Genomic DNA, 19,130 nt, shown 5'->3' with positions numbered 1-19,130 from the left:
AGGCCATGAAGCCCAGAAGCCTCTGGAACCACAAGGCCGACATGCTCTCCGACTGCGCAAACATCTGACACATGACCAACAGATCCGCCATTCTGTCCCCGGTCAGATACACACTGCAGTCAATCGTGTTCCAACGAAAACCCAGGAACATCAGGTCCTGTGAGACCGTCATGGAGGATTTCCGCCAGTTCACTGACAGCCCAAGAAGGCACAGGAGCTGAAGGAGAGACTGGAGGTTGCCGCTGCTGTCAACGGACAAGGGCTGCGTAAGATCCAGTCGTCCAAATAAGGATACACACCTGGAGACGAAGATAGGCCGCAATCACCAACACCATATTCGTGAAGACACGCGGCGCCGAGCTGAGGCCAAAAGGAAGCACCCGAAACTGGAAGTGCTCCTCTCCCAAAGAGAAGCAGAGGTATCTCCTGTGTGGATTCCAAATCAGGATATGCATGTACGCATCCTGAAGATCCACCACGCTGAGCCAATCGCCCATCTGCAAAGAGGAGCGTATCTGGCCGTGCGTGATCATCTCGAATTTCTCTTGGGGTAGGAAAAGATTGAACTGGGAAAGGTCTAGGATGGTGCGCAGGCTAGCCTGGTTGGGTTTGGCACCGTTAACAGCCGGGAGTAGAAGCCCTCCCCTCGCTCCCCAAGCGGAACGGGTTCCACAACTCTGAGGTCCAGAAGTTTCTGAACCTCGGCCTTGAGGGAGGGTGAGCCCGACAGCTGAAAAGGAGGGTTGAGTGGTGCGGTAGGGGGTAAAGGTAAGCTGAAGCCCGCTCGAGCGACTGACCAGACCCATCTGTCTTCTGTGACGGTCTGCCACACCTTCCAATGAGAAGTAATGCCTCCTCCCACCGGGGTCTCGTGCGAGCGCTGAAAACCCTCATTTGGCAGGTTTATCGGTGGCGGTGCCACCTGAACCTGATGAGGAGGCGGAGGAGCGGGAGAAAAACCGTGTGCGTTGTTGTCTACAGCAGTTATTCCCCGCAGGAGTATCCACTCTGCGAGATTTGCGGTCGAGGAAGCCCCTAAAACCAGAGGAGGGTCGACTTTGCAACAATGGTCTCTGGGATTTGAAAGGAGGTTTAACCAGAACCGACAATGATTTAGCCGTCTGAGTGCTATCCTTGGTTTTGGTGAGCTCTACATCAGTAGAAGAATGAAAAAGCTCCTTACCATCGAATGGAAGGTCCAACACCTTGTCTTGCACTTCCTTAGAAAATTTAGTGGAATGCAGCCACGCCTGCCGTAAGGTATCAACCCTGAGCATGAGGCCGCGAGCCGAGGTGTCTACGTGATGAGCCGCAGCCTCCAGGAGATCGTGGGCCAAGACGCTGGCATCAAAAAGGCCTCCATTGAAGTCCTCCAGCTTCTCGACCGGGATGTGCTCCTCAAACTCCGACAGACCTTTCCACATCTGCATGTTAGCTCTCGCCAATATCAATTCAGCGTTGGCCTGCCTAAGCTGCAAAGCTGAGTTGGCGAAGATTTTCCTCCCGAGGGAGTCGAGGAGCTTGTCCTTCTTACCCAGAACCTGAGTAGCCGTCGTGGAAGAGGATGCTGCAGGCCTGGACTGCAAAGTGGCCGCAGCCACCACCGTAGAGGAGGTGGGCGGACAAGATGACAGAGCCACCTCTTCCGAAGAATGCAGCCTGTACCTCGCGTCAATCTTTTTATTGACAAAAAGTCCCGAGTGTGGCTTTTCCCAGACTCTTCGGACCTCAGCCAGAACGTCCTACTGCAGGAACAGGCCGGTACGCTCCAAGGGAGACAGGGTGAACGCCCCAGAAAGCGCGCCCTCCTGCGGAGCGGGTGCCTCGGGCACCGGAACATCTAAGAAACTCATCATGTCCAGTACCCGGTCATGAAAGGCTCCGATAGAGTGGGGAAGGTCCTCGTTGTCCTGATCGCCTTGAGGGTCATCTGACAGGTCAGGATCCTGCTGAGCCGCGTCAGGCACTGCCTTGTCCACTGGGGACAATGGAGGCAAAGGCGGGAGAGCAGGGGGGGGGCACCAAGGGCAAGGGAGACGCCAGCGGAACCACCTGAGGAACGGGTGGAGCCGGAGGCACCGATGGACATATCTCCTTGAAAAGCCCTTTGAAATATTCCCGCATGGGGTCAGTGCGCATAAGCGCTTGAAATTTACCGAAAAAGGCATCCTCGGGAGATTGTTTCGGGACCTGAGGAGACATCTCATGAGGTGGACAAGGCCAGGGATGAAACGGGGAAGGGTGCCACACTGGGCCCTCCACCGACGTATCCACATAAATCAAAGGAGCCGCCCCCGCAGGCAACAAAACATTGTCCGGAAGAGGCATCCGGGCGTTCCAATCATAAACCGGCCGGTAAGGATGCGCACAAGGGACCTTAGGTTCACCCAAGAGACCGAGCCCTACACCAGAAGCCGATGGCGTAGTTGTAGGGGTAGCACCCAAAATGGCCGCCGTAGTCATGGCGGGAACGGGCGCCATTTTGTCCTCATCTGAAGGGAACTGCAGGAAGTGAGGCAGGGGTCCCAGTCGATGGATCAGGGGTCTTAATCTTAGCCTTAACATAAGGAACCTCGGCCGAGCCGGTACTAGGAGGCCTGGAATGTTTTTGTGACATACCAACCGCCAACTGAGTCTTCGAAGGATGGACCTCGGCACTGCCGGTAAAAGAAGAACTTTGCTTCTTTGCCCCCTCAACAGATCTGGGGTCCCTACAAGAGCGGGAATGGTGCGCTTTCACCGACAAAGCCTTGACCGGCCTCTCAGAACTGTTGGTAGCTTTAGCCTCTGTACGAGGGACCTCGGACCCAGGTCCGGTAACAGCCTTTTCTGTGCGAGCCTGGAACATCCGTTCGGTAACTACAAGCCCAGCCAAGGCCTCGGGGCGCACCCTGGTTTTGTTTTTGAGGGAAGCCGACAGAGGCCTCAGAGCGAACACCGGTACTCCACGACTCAGTATAAATGGGTCTACAAGCAGCCCCCACAGGAGGGGCCTCGGAGCATACTCCGGTGTTCACAGGCCCCTTACGGAGACTCTCAGAGAAAACTCTGGTAGAATAATTAGACCAACAGGCACCTCAGGGCGAACCCCGGTATCGGAGCGATCAACACCCCTCCCGGACCGAAAGGAACCCGGGAAGGTATCCCCCGGTCGGGGTGCCCAGAAAAGTAAAGAATTTACCGGGCTTTTTTTCTTCTCGTCGATGAACGCCTGAAAATGCGAAGGAGGACTTCGTCGGAACACCTCCTCCCACCGCTCCAACCGCTCCAACCGACGCTGAAGTGCCCGGACCGAAAGGGAGTCACAGTAAAAACAGGAGTCCCAACGGTGTTCTGGACCCCAAACACTCTAAACAAAGAGGATGGGGATCCACCCTCGCGAAGCGACAGTGACACGATGAACAATCGGGAAAGTCTTATTTGAAAGACAGACTAGTAAACAAACGCTAGCGAGAGCCAGAGAGGAAAAAAGGGAAGAAAATCTTCCGAGGATGCAAGTGCGTCTGCCCCCGATCGAGCGGAGAAAAGGACTGATGGGCGATGCGCGGGGCAGAGCCAAGGTGGGCGGGGTTACGGCCGTGTGCCGGGCCCCGTGCAGGAAAGAGGAGGGACACATTTTTGAGAAAAAATGTTGATGCTTTTTACAAAGTGCTCCGGTCCCGTCCCACAGGACGGAGAGATGTCCCACAAGTATGGAGGTAAGGGGACAGGACGTAGGAGTAAGCCTGATGGCACATTTAAGAGAATCCTTTCAACTCCCACAGGAAGGGCATCTGTCATACCAAAATCATACACAGTGCACAGAGGCCAGAAATCACTATTAATATTTGCATGGAAGAAAGGAGGCACGGAATACTTCCATACCTTAAATATGCATGAACTATTGTGGGACGACTCTCTTGGGTCAGGCTCCACATGACAAAGGAGTCAATCCTATACCTTTCACAAACATGTAGCATACTGCAGTGATTATGTCCCTGGCCATTGCCTTACTAACTTGCTCCCATTTGGTGGCAAATGCATGTATGCTCCCCACTAAGTGTACCCCTCGTTTCTGTACTCCTCATGAACCTGACCAACCAACACACCTCAAAGATCTCCTACCAATTTCTACTACACACACACAAATACCCCCGCACACTACAACCTCATACCCATCAGTTACCACATTAATAGCAGTATGACTAAGCTCACTTACTTAGCTCTACCATGCACCATCACATTTTTGAGTAATTCAAAATCACAGCACTGTAATTTATCCAATCTTAGGCACTGTGGATAAAAAAGTATTATAAAGTGTTGTCCTCACATCCATTGTATCAGAGCAGCACTCAGGATTCGGGTACTTCTACCCTGGCCCCCATTAACACCACAAGTTTTGAGCAGAGACACCACAAAAATGGCAGAAAGGTGCCATAGAAGTCCACTTTACAGACCATGCACACACTTCTTAATGGAGCGCAACTGTCAAATGAAGGCTCTTCTGCATGTTTTTCACTAGGGCGTGCATGACAAAAGCTGGAGTCTGATTCAATGATCCACACGCATGCACACTCTTCCACAGCTAATATCGAACACACGTAGTGGACCCTCTTCTGGGGTACCGAGGCTGTCGTCATGCACATCATACTAAAATATACGAAGCAATATACCGTCCTAGAGAATGACCACTGCACAACCCAACACACAGCAAAAAATTAAAGCAAGAAAGTGGGCTTCCATTTCTCTCCTCTAGTCTCTTCCTAGCAAACACTCTACCGTCTTAGGATGGGTGCAGCTATCGTCGTCCCACTAAAACTCTGGGATGATGGGTCTGTGTGAGAAGATTCTATATAAACCCAAGAAATAGATATTTCGCATTTGAGAAGGTGCGTTAGTCAAACTTGTTATAAAAATGGTAATCCACAAAAATGTGCAATACCATCGATAGGTTTGGTTTCTCTGCATGAATTCCATCCTATGCACAATGTCACCTCTTTTTGTCCTGAGAAACTACTTGGTTTCAATGCATCAACCACCTCACTGCTATCTGCGAGAGCTTTTGAGAAGCTGTAACCTTCCTCTCACTGGTTCGATGTGAAAAAGTCCCCTACAATAAAGTTATCCGGTAGGTGATTTGCTTTTCCTCTGCAACCTTTTCCCAGGCGACTTTCCCGCTGGACAACCACCTCACTGACTTCCACAGTGCACCATTTACTGCAATACATGAACAGAGCTGAAGGGGGCAGAGACTAGACAGGAACGAGGGTTGAGCAACTGCACACTGAGTGTTTCGTAATATTTCTGCTCGATTTTCATCACTGTAAAGTAATTTCTTAATGCTTGTAAGAAAGCATTGAGCATGTAATGGATGCCTTTTCAACCGTACTGCTTTATTGTGAGGAAAGTAGCAGTCAGGCAGATTAAGCGTTCGCTGCATCCTAATTTATAATGTTTCATGCAGGAGAATAAAAGTTTAGCAATTACCTACTAACGTATGAATGCCTGGCAACAGGTGGCACTTCCCTCGCCCTGGGGGGGGGATTAATCAGACACTATTTCACCTTCTTCAAAATGAATACAATGAAGAGATCTATAATCCACATTTCATCTTTCTCGAAAGGAAAAAATGATGGTCTAAAGTGACGTATGCACGTCTATACGTGAATTGTGGTACGGTTATGAAAACCCGTATTTGCAATATAGTGAATAGAATTTATACATTGGATGCATCGTTATTTCAAAAGTGGAATGAGAATGGAAACCAACTGTGGGCTGATGTATGAAGGTCACGGGGCTGCAGCTGTTCGGCTCTAACGTCAGTGTACGTTATCATATTACATATCCAGAACGCTACCTTTGGCAGTGGTACAGTTGCCATTGGCCGGTTACAGTTCGCCGTCGCTTTTCTTGCAGAAAGGTCTCCACATGTTCAGACCTGTGTTGTAGTCGAAGATCCGTCCTATTGTCTTTCTTTCCGGGTTAATGGTCTGCCACACCGTGGCCCACATCAATTCCACATCAGCAAAAGGCAGCCGTGTTTTGCGCCTGGAGGAGAGAGGAAAAAAGAAAACGCATGTGAATACGTCCGTTTGACAGACCAACACAGGCACTTATTTTATTTATTAGTAGAGCACTTAAGCCCATAGGCGTCAAAGCAGACCTAAGAGAAAACACAAAGGGCATCAAAGCAAGGAGCCAAGAATAGGCATCTGCCAAGAATAGCGGCATACATGGATTACGATGTCCATGAAGCAAAGGGACACATACACCTTTACACATGCAGACTTTCAGTGCACTAATATTATGTCCGTTAACCTCTGAGCCATACCCTAATGGTAACTGGCTGCCACCATGGCCTACTTGTCAGATGCGATTCCAACAGGAGAAATTGAGGCAACCTCTGCGTATGGAAGTTCTCCAGCAGGTGGTACTAGAAATCACAGGTTGCAATCAGTGCTACAGTTATCCCTTTTTGAACTTAAGTCAGAAAATCAATTGAAGCTGGTGTGTTTGGGATCAATGACACCACCAGCCTACTTTTTTGCACTAGGTAAAAAGATCTAAGTTTGAATTAAATATCAAAACGTGCAACGTTCAACTAGCGTACAGTGCGGCTGCACTTAGGGCGGTGACAGAATCATCATGCGGTGTCAGACAGGCCAGCACGATGCTTGTGTGAGTGCCAACATGCAGTGGCAAGTCCCACACCACAAGAATGTCAATTACTTTTGGCATGGAGCTTGAAGGGCACGATACAGATGTCGAACGACTACCATGAGAGGCTCGGTGGTAGAGGTCTCACCCCACCCCTCCGCGGCTCAGCCTGTGTGCAAACAGAATGGCCTCAGCAAGAAGAGCATGGGCCTGCAGCAGAGACACGGAGTGCGTGCAACACGTTGTCTGAGTGTGCACGTCTGATTGTGTCAACTTGTGAATTTGTGTGCATGTGAATGAGTAAAGTGTGTATGCCTGTGTGTGTAAACAAGGTGTGTACACTTTTTGTGGGCAGGTAATCGCCACCTTGGCCTTGCATATTTGCACATCATCATGCTGCAATGTTTGCTTGCACTTGCACTTTACTCCATCTGTCATTGGTGTTAGAATGCCATATGAATGTTTGGTCATGAGTCACATCTGAGCTGTCTTTATCTCAACATGGGGCCGGGAAATGGCGGACTTATGTTTTAATTTACTGTCATTGATGTATTTTTTAGTCTCTCAATTGTGTATGAAATTTCCACTCATTCAACTGTATGCGTATTATGACTTTTTGATTTCCTCTTTTTAAAATTGTAAACCAAACTGGATTCCACAGTGGAACTGTGGGTGTGCCAGGCGTGGAATGTGCGGCCCAGACTACACCGTTATGGATCCTTGGCTATGACTTTTTTTCTGTGCACTATGCACAGCTTAGTCACCTGGCTCACACTGTTGGCCACTTTTGCCTTTCCATTCCAACATGGCTGCCGCCTATTCCACCTCCCCAGGCACCTATCCAGTTCCACTGACATAGCAAAAGGACTACATTTGTCAACTATTAATGTGCTCTGGTCCTTCTTTTCTTCACGTGACCAAGCACTCAGTTGAGCGTGAAACACATTGTGTGTGGGTCGTGCTTACGGGTGTCCTGCCTCTGTTGCTGCCTTTCTGGCTGTGGGAGACGGAGATAGTCACAGCCAGCATGAGTGTGTTTATGCAGTGACATTATGTGCCAAGCAGAATTGAGTCTTCTTAAAATGACAACACTGGCATATATTGCCACAAAAAAACATGAAAATGTCACCTTGTACTGGCACACACTGTGGACAAAGGCATATGAAAATGCTCCTGTGTACTGTTGGTACCTTTTCATATGTTGCCCTAGAACAACAACTAAATTGTATGCATTTTGCACAATATTTCACAAAAGATACTCTGTAAGAGTATCTGTAAGAGTATCTTTTGTGGATATTGAGCTCTACCTCCTTTTCCCACATGAACACTTTCTTACACGGTAACAGACAACAGACTAACACCAGAGCCATTTATCTGACATGTCACAACACACGGGTCAGGCAGAGTCAGGCAACTGACAACCACGCACACCCGAGGGCCCATTAACTACCCCACAAGGAAGAAAGGCGGAGCACGAAAGCACACTTCGAGCAAGGCCGAATGCACAAGTAGACAGCTACACCAAACCGGCAGTTCCAACGGAAAAGAAAGGCGGTGAGACCTGGAAGGACGACGAAGGGGGAATTGCCCTTTCTTGCTATTTTCACCTCAGACCCACGAAGCCTCCAAAAGGGAAAGTAGAAGACCGGGAATTACAGCTGGCGTGCGGAGCCGCAGATGTCAATGGTACACAGGGGCCTCCTCCTTTGATAACACAGGCGTAGAGGCAAGCTGGCTACCGTGATACTATCCTTGACTCCAGAGAACAAAAAAGCCAATAGGTTCAGCACAGTCAGTGAGTCGGTGGAAGCAGATAGTATACCGAACTGTGTTGAGCCCACGGTTACAAGTAGCAACAATTTGAACGCAAGGAATCTGACTTGTGTATGAGTTTGAACTTTAAAGAAAGCCCAGTGGAGGTCCAGAGGGGGTCTGACGCCAGATGCCCTAGGAAAGGGTGGAATGAGGCAGAGTGGTCCTATAAGGGTTACATTAAATCCCTTGTACAATTGAAATTCTCAGACAGTTGCCAGAGGAAAGCTAGGGGAAGGGAACCCCGCTTTCCAATAGGATTTTGAACTGTGTAAAAAGGCCAGTGTGAACCCGACAAAGGGATGCCGAAAGAAAGCTAGGAGAAGGAAAAACCCTGCTTTCTGATGTAAAGAAGCAATACACGAACTGTGTTATAGAAAGGCCGTAGTGAACCCAATGGAGGGAGGCCCATTTTTGCAAGGTGGATCCAAACCCGGCGGAGGAAGAGCAAAAGGGGCGAAGAGCAATCGCCCAAGGTACAAGAGTACTGAAGGAACCTTTTGTTTGCTACTTTGAATCAGCAGGCCTCCTACGGCAAAGACTTTCAGGAAAGCGACTTAGTGTTACGCTCACCTGGTATCCACAGGGATGCCACCCAGCCGGGTTAATCGCTGGTATGCTTCTCAGCTTTGCCCTGTGTGGTCTGCGGGGAAGGTTCTGCCTTGTGGTAGAATTAGGCGTGCTCTCCGTCCTGCCTTCTTTGCAGGGGCACGTTGTCTTTCATGGGCGAGTGCGGTCCAGTTACTTCACTGACGCCGGCCCATTTGATATTGTTCAGGCAGGTCTTATTGCTGTCCTTTAGTTTTGTTGCAATCCTGCATGCCTTTCTTTGTTTAAAATGTCTTTTTTTCTCTCCCTTAGGTATGCAGAGTTTCAGCGCGGCGAACTGGCTTGGTTGAGCCCCGCTGGTAAATGATGGCGCAATAAGAGTGCTATGATGAGGTAAGTAAGTGCTATGCGCAGCGCTGCGAAGTCTTGCCTTTGCTAACCTGCGTTTTCCTTCCTTGTAGGTCGCACTGTTCTTTAGCGCAAGTAGAATGTCCGGAGTGGTGCCAGCCGAGAGGCGACCAGCCAGGTAAGCCTTTGGAGCAGTTTGTAATTTGTAAATGTCTACTGCTTTCTTTAATGTTGCCTCCATCTTCCTCTTTCAGGTCGTTCTGTCCGGGAGGCGCGCAGATTCGAGGAAGCTGTTCTCAGTAGCTGCGAGTGTTTAAAGATGAAGACTGCAGGTAAGATGCTGCTGCTAATGATGTTCCTTTAGTCTCCTTGCAGGTTCTGCTTCTCCGAGGTTTGAGGGAATAGCTGGACACGGTGAGCGTTACGTTGCAAGCTGCAAAGTAACGCGAAGCGTGTTGTCCTGCTCGGGTGTGGTTTAAATAGCTCCAAAAAAATAGTACAGGTAAAGTAGTCTCTAGGCTACCACACCCAAAACACTAGACCTCAGCTTGGTTCTTAGAAACCAAGCTATGTGGATGCCTCCATGTTGGCTGACAATACAATAAAGTAATTCCCAAGCACATTGTTTTTCATGGTGTATGAGCCTGGCGCCATAGGCGCCAGGACTGGCCCCATGAGGGCTTTGAAAGAGGATGCCAGGCTCTAGAGGCCAGAGTCCTGACTCCACCTGGCCAATGGGTTTGCCAGAGGGGGTTTTGGGCGAGGGTCGTGACACTAAGACCCTGAAGGTTTTAATAGTGTGGAACTTGAACTGTGAACCTCGGGCTGACTAGGCCATGTTGTGCTGGTGAGTCTGCCTTGTCCCGTGCTTCAAACGTGGGGAAGGGAGACCCAGCCATACCATCCTATCATTTTGTGAACACTTCTTTCTTTTCTGGTGGACATTATGCCACACTCTTTTTGTAACTTAGAAGTAAGGATTAGCAATCTTTTTTTTTGTATAGGCCCTTTTTATTTGACAAGACGCCACTAGGACTGCCGCCTTATTATTTGATGGTAGTAGCTTGCTCCCATCTTAGATTTAGATTAGGCGTTTATCTCACCCATTATAAAGTTCAATAAACATCATTGAACTATGATCACTTGTGTCTGTCTTTACTGTTGCCACCATGAGTTCCTTACAGTAGTCTTTTATTCACTGCAGTCCCCCACAATGCTAACTGAAGAGTTTGGGACATTTACAAATACACTAGCTGCTTTGCCATCCTTTTTGTTCCCGGGTGTGAAAAAATGAAGGCACTAGAACTAGAAACTTACATTTTTTGTTTATTTTTTAAAATCTAAAGTATCCTTGGTCTTTTTTTTGTCCAAGCTGTTATTTTCGCCCAACATTTTAAGCATAGAAGCATTTGACATCCAACAACAAACATTTTACATTATTCTCTTTCAAAAAGTTTAAATACATACATTTGAGGCAAGCAGCGTTCACCCTCTAATGGAGGGAGTTTACTCCCCCAACCACTATGGTAACATTCAATACTACAAACATGAAGCCATTCACAAGATGTGCATCATAAAACGGTAGAGCTCTGATCAACCACATTTCTACTTCTCCTGTTACCACATACAATACAGCATCTCGTTTATTTTTTGTTTATGTGCACATGGTTTCCAACAAACCTTACAAATGAGTATATAACACTAGCAGTTATACCCGTGCTTCGCACAGTAATTCCTGCAAAAAAATAATAAAATAAGACAAATGTAAGCCATAAAAAAGAAAAAACTACTTTTCACTGATGATGTAATGCAGAAATATGCATGGATGCCACCGGACATCTGAGGTGAAAAAACAACTGATATACGGCTTTTTATGGCCATATCCCATGCTCCTCACCTGCCACCTCCGCTCAGATTTTGAAATTAGTTCGACAATTGCAATGTTGTGTTTTTTAATATGTTGACTATATATACACACATACATGTAAACTTCTATGGAGTGCCGAGATAGCAGATGACAGCAGACATGTTGAAAGGTTATGGGGTGGATTGCATACATAATACCAGAGGATTTATGGAATATTACAGAAAGTAAAGTAGACCAAATATATACAATATTAACGATAAGTCATCTTAGAATGCTAGCCTCTAGACATTGTCCCAGAAATCTCCATTCCTTGAGGGTTTATTTATTTATTTACACACTTGGTGGAAAAGTATGGTTAAAATGAAAGCCATTAAGGAAGACAGGAGGACAGAATGAAGTTGATAAGGAACAAGTTACTTACCTGTAACTGTTGTTCTCCAGCATGGGTCTGGCATGGATTCACATGCTCATGAATATTCCCAGTCAGGCTGGGAATCCTCGGTAAAGAAAAAAATCAGTTTTGTTTCTGAACTGTCTTTCTACTAACAACCAATCACTGGTCTCTGGGTCATACTGCCACCAGCCAATGACTGCCCTCTACCTAAGCCTCTCCTCTGGCAGCCATCTTCAGATTTGCTAGCACGTAAAGTGGCAGTAGGACCAAGAGAAGAGCCGCAGAAGTGTTGGAGGGAGGGTTCACATGTGAATCCATGCCAGACCCATGCTTGAGAACAACAGTTACAGGTAAGTAACTTGTTCCTTCTCCAGCATGGGGTCGGGCATGGATTCACATGCTCATGAATACAATAATACATAGCAGTACACACATGCACAACCACGGGAGGTGGCAAGGCTCAAATTACACATTTCAACAACTCAACATTAAGCATCTTTTACCTCCTCACCAGGCTCACCTTCAAGTGAGCAGGTTACGCAGCACTGCCTGGCCGACTCTGGACTCCTCCCTGGAATCCGGTCGACGCAGTAGGATCTCGTGAAGGTGTGTGTTGACCTCCACGTAGCAGCCCTGCAGATGTCCAGCAGGGGCACACCAGACAGGAACGCCGTGGTAGCAGCGATCGCTCTGGTTGAATGGGCTCTCGGACGGCTGGGCAAAGGTCGGTTTGCCATCCGGTGACAGTGCATGATGCAGGCGGAGAGCCATTTGGAAATGGAAGCCTTCGAGAGGGCCTTCCCTTGGTTCACAGGTCCAAAGTTCAGAAACAGCTGTGATGTCTTCTGAAGACTTTGTGCGGTCCACGTAGAACTTCAGCGCTCTAGCCACATCCAGCGAGTGCAAAGTCCTCTCAGCCGGCGACGAAGGCGACAGCAAGAAAACGGGGAACACCAAGGCCTCATTGAGATAGAAGTCCGACGGCACCTTGGGCATGAAGGAGGGGTGCGTCCTCAGCACTACCATTGTCTTGTGGAATGTCAGGTATGGAGAGGGCCTGGATCTCTCCCACTCCTCGTGCGAGGCCACAAGAAATGCTGTCTACCACGATAAGAACTTCAGCAGTGTCAAGTGCAAGGGCTTGAATGGAGGGACCCATGAGCCTGGTCAGCACCACGTTGAGCTCCCACACCAGGACCGGAGCCTTCACCGGCAGGAACAAGCAGAACAGTCCTTTCATGAACTCCTTCACCAGGCGGTGAGACCACAGCGACGACTGCCCCAGAGTTCTGGTGTAGCGGGAGATAGCCGCCAGGTGGATCTTGATGGAGGCATGTGCCAGCCCCGCCTTGGCCAGCAACAGCAAGTACGGCAGCACTTGAGGGGGCGTAATCCATAGAGGGTTGATCTTCTGTGCGCGGCACCAGACCGAGAACCTCTTCCCCTTATGTCTATAGCACTTAAGAGTCGAGAACGACCCTGACCTTTGCAAGTTCCTCCTCACAGTCCGCCGGGATATCGTACCCTCCGAACTCTATTGCTGCAGGAGCCAGGCCTGCAGGTTCAGTGATCCCGGGTCGTGGCGTAGGATGGCGCCTCTTTCCCTGGCGAGAAGATCCGCGTCCGTTGGCAGTTTGACGGGGGGGGGGGGACGCTGACAAGTCCAGAAGGTCCAGGAACCATATCTGCCTCGGCAAAGCCGGTGCAACGAGGATCATCCAGCACCGGGACCGTCTGAGTTGATTGATGAGTCACAGAAGCAACGGCAACGGTGGGAGCACGTACAGGAACAGGCCATCCCAGGGGAAGGAGAATACATCGCCCATGCTCCCCGGTTGGGGAAACCTGCTGGCGAACCTCCAGCACTTGGTGTTCACCACCATCGCTAACAGGTCGATCTGGGGACTGCCCCATTGTCGGCTACGAGTGCCACTTGATCCTGCCGAAGCTCCCCCTCGTGGCAAAAGCGCAGCTCCCTGCTGAGTGAGTCGGCAACAGTGTTTTTCACTCCTGTCAGATGAAAAGGTACCAGGAACATCCCCTGGGCGATGGCCCAGTGCCACAGATCCTGCGCTTCCTTGGACAGGGCTGGGGATCTCACACCCCCCTGCTTCTGGATGCAGAACATCGTGGTGGTGTTGCGAGTGAACATCCGTACCACTTTGCCCTTGAGGCACAGAAGGAAAGACCTGAGGGCCCAGAACACGGCCCGGACCTATAGGATGTTGATGTGCAGGGACACCTCCTCCGGGAGCCAAAGGCCTTGTGGGTGGACATCTCCGGTGTGCACTTCCCATCCCTCCAGGGAGGCGTCCGTTGTCACCGTCTCCTGATGCGCTGCGGTCTGGAAGTCCATGCCTGCCGCAAGGTGCGCGCGGGAGCCCCACCACCGGATCGCTTGACGGAACATCTCGTTGAGGGAGATCTGGTCTTCGAAGCTGCCCGCCGCTTGCATCCAACGGCCGTCGAGGAACTCTTGCAGTGGCTGCATCCGCAACCTGCATAGATGCACAAGGTAGATGCACGATGACATTATGCCATAGAGGGACTTGATGGATCTCACCCTGGCCACTTCCATGGTCAACAGCCGTTGTACCTAGCCCAGGATGGCCTTCGTGCTTTCCTCCGACGGTGAAGCCAACCGCGACACTGTGTCGAGTCTGGCTCCCAGGAATAGGGCATCGTGCAATGGTACCAAGTGAGATTTCGCAAAGTTGAAAGAGAATCCCAGATCCGTGAACAGGCGGATGGTCTTCGCTGTGTGATCGACGGCGAGTTCTCTTGACTTTGCTCGGATGAGCAAATCGTCCAGGTAGAGGTAAACGTGGATCCCCTGCAGGCGCAGCCGCGCCGTCACAGGTGCCAGGCACTTGAAGACCATCTGTGCCGACTTCAACCCGAAGGGCAGGGCCTTCAACTGGTTGTGTTGCCCTTGGACCACGAATCGTAGGAACTTTCGATGTCCTTTGTGTATGGGGATGTGGAAGTAGGCATCCTCCAAGTCCAGCAACGACAGGAAGTCACCCCCCTCCAGCTGTCCCAGCACGTGCTGAAGGGTGACCATCTGGAACTTCTGGGACTTGACATATTTGTTGAGGCGGCGAAGGTTTAGGATGGGCCCCAGCCACCAGTCTTCTTTCGGTGTATACTCCAGAGCCCCCAAGCCTCTTCGGGATGAGTTCTATCGCACCCTTTTTTAGCATTACTCATACCTCTAGAAGCAGCAGCTGTGGCATGTGGTTTTCCTTCCTGGCCACGGGTGGTAGACGGGGGCACTTTCTTTGGAACTCCAGAGTGTGCCCGTGGGACAGTGCAACTAGCACCCAACGGTCAGTGCAGATGGACTCCCACACGCTGATGAAATTCGCCAGCCGGCCTCCACCGGGGGTGCTCGGGTGGGGGCCTGACGTCACGGCCAGTTCAGTCTTGCTTCGCCAAAGCCTTGCCACCTTGGCTTGCTTGGCGACGACAACGGTGTCCTCCGGCCTTGCTGCAGCCTCTGTAGGCTTCCTGCGAGGAGGATTGGGCCACCTGGCGGTACGACGCAGAACTGCCGCCAAATCCTTTGGAGGCACCTTGAGACTTGCCTCCGGAGGTCCGAAAGGATGGCCGTCGTCGATGGAGAGAACCCAAGGCCCGGGCCGTCTCGGTGTCCGCTTGATGGCCTGCATGACTCGTCCACTGCCTTGCTGAACAGATTGTTCCAGTCAAAGGGCATGTCCAGTACCTGGTCTGTACATCCTGACGGAAATCTGTGGCCTTGAGCCAACCACACCGGCGAAGGCAAACGTTGTTGCCCATCTGGCAAAAGCCGGTGTTGGCGATGTCCGTGGCCACTGTGATAGAGTGGTCCGAAGCCACCTCGCCTTTCTGCAGGATTTCAAGGGCTTCCGTCCTCTTGCCGTCTGGGAGAAAGTCCAGGAGGGGAGCGATCTTGAACCACAGCTCCCTGTCGTAGTGTGCCACGATCGCAAGGGCGTTGGCCGCTTTGATGGTTGTTGCTGCCGACGAGATGACCAGTCGTCCCATGGCGTCCAGCTTCTTCCCCTCGCTGTCCGGTTGGGAAGTGGAAGTTGATGCAGTCGCCCCTGCCGATTTCTTCTTGGCCACCGCGGAGACCACTGAATCTGGGGACGGCTGTGTTCTGAGGCACATAGGGGCGGAGTCTGGGACCCGGTACTACTTCTCGTACCGGTCCCTCTTCGTAGGAGCCGCGGATGGGTTCTTCAGCAGTGCCAGTCCTTCATCCCAGAGGTCATCCAGTAACAGGACTGAGAGGGGGGTCTTCCTCTTGCCATCCCGTCCTTCTGCTCTTCGGGGCATAGCTGGAAAAGCTCTGATGCCCTGGCGATCATGGCATGAAAGGAGCCAATTTTGTCAGCAGAGGAGGCCCGGGCAGGGGGGTGATGGGAGATCCATCCCGTCATCACCACGGTCGTCATCCGTCCCCGTCGTTGTCTCCGTTCCCGTCTCATCACTTGGTGGAGGGGATGGAGGTGAAGGATGGAAGGGAGGGAGGGGGGAGGATGGATTTGCCTCTGCTTGTTAGGTGGGGCCCCCGACGGTCCAGGCACCGCTGGATCATCCGCTGGCGCTAAGGGCACCCTTGTCCTTATCTCCGTACACAGGGTCTGCAAAGCCATCAAGATTGCACCTGAATTGTCCTGTGGCGTAGGCATCGGTTGCAACGGGAGCGACAGCTGGGGCGCAGGTTCCTCCGTTTCCTCCATGGGCCGCGGCTCCTCGCCGGATCCCACATTGCTCTCCACGTCTGCCTCGTCAGGACCCCTCTCATAGGACCTAACTGCCTCAAACTTCTTGTCCAGGATCTTTTTGACACCAGCCAGCTCATCCTCGGAGGTGGTATCTGTGTCCCGGGGTCCTTCTCGATAGGCTGGAAAGATGATTCCCTCCGGGGTGGCAGGGAAACTCTAGGCCTGGAAGACATCTCCACTGGGATATCCTCCACAGGCTTCACCAGGGCCGCCACGACTCCGTCGATCGAGGCCTTTGTCAGGTGAATCAGGGCCTTCACGACCTTGGACGCGTCTGAGGCCTTCACCTTGGGGGGGGGGGGGGGGGGGGTCAACACCTCGCCCCTGTAATGCTCACCTGGTTCCCACGGGGGAGCTGGTCTAGTCTGGATTGCTGTGGCCTCTTCTAGCGTGATGCGCAGGACCCGGAACACCGATTGGACAGGACCTCCAAATCGTGCTTGCCTGGCCCGTAGGAATATCCTTCTGCAGATGAGAAAGGGGATTAACAGTCTGCAGAATAGTGTGCTAGCTCCCCCCTTCCCCCCTTCCCCCTTCGTTCCTCTCTAACTTCCTCCAAACCACTGTTTAAGCTCACCTTATGGTTTGGAAGGATGAACTCTCCATCCTGCTTCTGGTGCAGGGGCGCGTGTTCGTCCAGTTACTTCACTGGTTTTCAGAATGGCGCTGGCAAAATCCACTTGACTTTCCTGAGCGATGCACCGTAAGTATGAAAGTTCAAAGTTCAAGTGAGGCCCCCTTTATGTTGTCTTTCTAACCTGTGATCTGTCCTTTATTTCAGGTGCAGAATGAAGGTGATGCGTCGAGGGGTTAAACTGCCGAGGTGAGTAGTGATGAGGGCGATCCCTCTAAATGTCCTGATCATTCCCCAGAAATGTCTCTTGTCCTTTCCCCATAGGGGCCGGCGTAGGGTACCTGCCAACGGGGCGGCGCCGACCCGAAATGTGGAAGAAAAGCCGGTAAGTATTATGGCTGTTAATCAGGCTTTCCTTCTGTGTTCCTTCTGCTCACCTTTTGTTTCTTCCTCTCTCCCCTAGGTGCAGAGATGTGGCGTCCGATGCCGACAGCCGCGATGGAGCCGTCAGATATCTCGAGGACAGGTGAGTGAAGCGTGGCGCTGCAGCGAGCAACGCAATGCTTTTAAATGGAAGTCTTTCTTCAGGGATGCTGGCGAGAAGATTCCGGATGCAGGTAAGAAGTTTGAAATAGTCCTTGGTTTTCACCTTTCTCTTCTCTTCGTTGCAGGTCTTCCAGGTTCGAGGCGGGCGTGGCTGGAGTCCAGGAGCAGACACGGTGAGCGTTAAGCTGCAGGAAGCAGAACAACGCGAAGCATGAGCTGCTGTATGGGCGTGGCTTAAATAGGCTCCAAAGAAGTCCCAGGTATGTATCCTTCCCCAACTAGGTATGTATCCTTCCCTGGCCACGCCCGAGTGAAAAAAATAGTCCCTATGAAAAAATAGTCCCTTTCAGGTCTCAGGGAGACCTGAAGCGTGCAGCATGGTCTGCATCAGGTAAGTGCACAAAACACCTCCCTTTATGAGCCTGGCGCCTATGGCGCCAGGACTGATGTCCAACATGGGCCTGGCGCCAAAGGCGCCAGGACTGAGTCCAAAGAGCCCCTATAAGGGGCCGCTGGGCTTTTACCCGAGGGCATGATGCCTGCTTCCGGGGGTGCTGGGCCTGGCCTGGTGCTCCAGGGTAAGCATCATGACAGCCCCCTCCCCTTGGCTTTCTCCATTGGGATTCTCCCGAAGCTTACCTGGGTTCTCCGACTTCCTTTCCCCCAGAGCTTTGGCTCGTGGATGATGGCGTCAGTGACATCGCGCCCTGCCTGGCAGCCAAGGAGCCCGAACCAACGGCACTCACGGTACTTTGCCTTTTGTTGGGCCCCGGTCGCTGGATCGCCCTCAATGGTCTTAGAAGACCGCTCTGACTATTTCTTCTCACTTGCTGCTGGGCTCTTTCCCTCCAGCCAGTTGGTGAGCCGAATAGGACGGTCCTTCATTGTCCGGACAGACATGTTCTTACAGAACGCACAGTCCTCCTTGACGTGCCATTTGTCGGCGTGAAGGCAGTAGAGGCACCGGGAGTGCTCATCTTCCTTGAAGACATTCTGTAGTCCACAGCCTGGGCAGTTCCTGAACAGTTTGGATTCAGTAGGTGTCGAATCTCCTTTGTCCTGGGCCATGTCCGAATCGGGGTAGGCCGCCAAGGTCTTCCGGAATCCTCCAAGAAGTGTAATTCTATGAAAATCCGCCCTTGAGGGCCGTAGAAAATTCTGAAACAGGTCCCCGTTGATTGGAAGAAGAATCGGTGGAGCTTGAGGCTCGAATAGACCGTAAACAATATGAGTAAACTCTTTGAAAAAATGCAATACGCAGTAAAAGCTCGAGAGCTACAGCACAAGGACGCCCAACACTTGAACGTGCGGTAAAATCTGAAGATGGCTGCTAGAGGAGGGGATTAGGTAGAAGGCAGTCATTGGCTGGGGGCAGTATGACCTAGAGACCAGTGATTGTTTATTAGTAGAAAGACCGTTCAGAAACTAAACTAAAACTGATTTTTTTCCCCTTTACCGAGGATTCCCAGCCTGACGACGGGAATATTCATGAGCATGTGAATCCATGCCAGACCCCATGCTGGAGAACAAGAACTTCAAGCATGTGGACAATGCAAACACTACCTTTGACCGACAGGGCAATGTAGACAAAAACCCAACCACAATAACCTCTACAAAATACTCAAGATA

The 19,130-nt window shown here is 51.0% G+C and overlaps 1 protein-coding gene across 3 annotated transcripts in view; it reads right to left on the bottom strand.

Moving 5' to 3' along the window:
* The window catches only part of TBL1X (transducin beta like 1 X-linked), a 943,441-nt gene that overhangs the window by 600,360 nt on the left and 323,951 nt on the right, over nucleotides 1-19,130 (bottom strand). For all 3 annotated transcript variants that reach the window (XM_069640382.1, XM_069640381.1, XM_069640380.1), the window contains exon 3: nucleotides 5,837-6,027. The gene's annotated coding sequence lies outside the window, so the exon portion shown is untranslated. The remainder of the gene's footprint in view (nucleotides 1-5,836; nucleotides 6,028-19,130) is intronic.

The sequence above is a fragment of the Ambystoma mexicanum genome, chromosome 7q, assembly GCF_040938575.1.
Source record: "Ambystoma mexicanum isolate Mex_15411 chromosome 7q, UKY_AmexF1_1, whole genome shotgun sequence".
In the NCBI taxonomy this organism is placed as follows: Eukaryota; Metazoa; Chordata; class Amphibia; order Caudata; family Ambystomatidae; genus Ambystoma; species Ambystoma mexicanum.
Note: the sequence above shows the minus strand (reverse complement) of the source record. Positions and strands in the feature narration are given on the sequence as shown.